The sequence below is a fragment of the Periplaneta americana genome, chromosome 16 (assembly GCF_040183065.1).
Source record: "Periplaneta americana isolate PAMFEO1 chromosome 16, P.americana_PAMFEO1_priV1, whole genome shotgun sequence".
Taxonomy (NCBI): Eukaryota; Metazoa; Arthropoda; class Insecta; order Blattodea; family Blattidae; genus Periplaneta; species Periplaneta americana.
In genome coordinates, this window is record NC_091132.1 from 2,918,214 (window position 1) to 2,920,000 (window position 1,787).

A 1,787-nucleotide genomic window follows, 5' to 3' on the forward strand; every position below is an offset into this window, starting at 1 on the left:
CATAATTATTTTATTGGTGTTTTGAAGATGAAAAGAAATGTCATTGTATTATATTAATTATGTATTGTATTGTCTTGTATTGTAGTATTGTATTTCTTTGAATTGTATTATATTGTATTAATTATGTTATAGTCATAGCAATGTAGTAATTTTCTACCATACTTGTTCAGTGGAAGAGAAGGCCGAATGGTCTTAACTCTGCCAGTTAAAATAAACCATTATTATTATTATTATTATTATTATTATTATTATTATTATTATATAGAAAAGATTGGAGAATGCTGGGTTTACAGTGAAAGACCTGCCCTTGGGCAGAAAACTATGAATCAATGAAAGGCATACATACATACATACATACGCGCATACATACGCGCATACATACATACATACATACATACATACATACATACATACATACATACATACATACATACATACATACATACATACGCAAATACAGACACACATACACACACTTGGTTTGAATTCATGCCGAAGATTATGGATTATAAGGGGCGATAAAATTCTCAGCGTAACATAGATTTAGATAACGTAATTGAACCCTGCTCTTAAAGAGGATTCCAAGCAAACTTTGTCGACGATAAGACGTCCACGTTGATTTTCGATAATGGATAAACTCTCGAATTGAAGGCACAGTTAAATAAAATTCTGCTACTTCTATTACCACCACCACCACCACCACGTTCACCCCAACAAATAGATTACTATTTCTTTGAAATAGTAATCTATTTGTTGGAGTGAACGTAGTCAAATATGAAAGTGAATTCAGCTTTCGAAACTCGTTAGTGCTGTGTATTTTAAGAGCAATGCAAAAGTGGATTTAATTAAGCCTATAACGAAGTAACCACATTACCACCGCACTAACAGATTTTTCAGCAAATATGACCAATACTTATGTGTTAGTGAACAACAGAAATACCTCTGGAAAATCGTTTAAGGATCTGAAGAACATGGGAAATCATGATTGTATCTCTGAAAAAGTTATGCTGATGAAATAAATTCGTATAACTCATGGGAAAAATTAAATTTGGACTTGTGTTCATATGAACTGAATTCAATTGCGGTTTTTATCCACGAAGAAATTCGCACGTACTAAGTTAGATTTCTTTTTTTGTAGGTGTAATTTATTAAGATAAAAGAATTCTGTTTTTGTACGAGAATTTTACTTGAAGCAAGTAAAGGGATAGGTTTGGAAGTAAATCCCGAAAAGACGAAGTATATGATTATGTCTCGTGACGGGAATATTGTACGAAATGTAAATGTAAAAATTGGAAATTTATTTTTTGAAGAGGTGGAGAAGTTCAAATATCTTGGAGCAACAGTAACAAATATAAATGATACTCGGGAGGAAATTAAACACAGAATAAATACGGGAAATGTCTGTTATTATTCGGTTGAGAAGCTTTTATCATCCAGTCTGCTGTCAAAAAATCTGGAAGTTAGAATTTATAAAACAGTTATATTACCGGTTGTTCTGTATGGTTTTGAAACTTGGACTCTCACTTTGAGAGAGGAACATAGGTTAAGGGTCTTTGAGAATAAGGTGCTTAGGAAAATATTTGGGGCTAAGAGGGATGAAGTTACAGGAGAATGGAGAAAGTTACACAACGCAGAACTGCACGCATTGTATTCTTCACCTGACGTAATTAGGAACATTAAATCCAGACGCTTGAGATGGGCAGGGCATGTAGCACGTATGGGCTAATCCAGAAATGCATATAGAGTGTTAGTTGGGAGGCCGGAGGGAAAAATACCTTTAGGGAGGC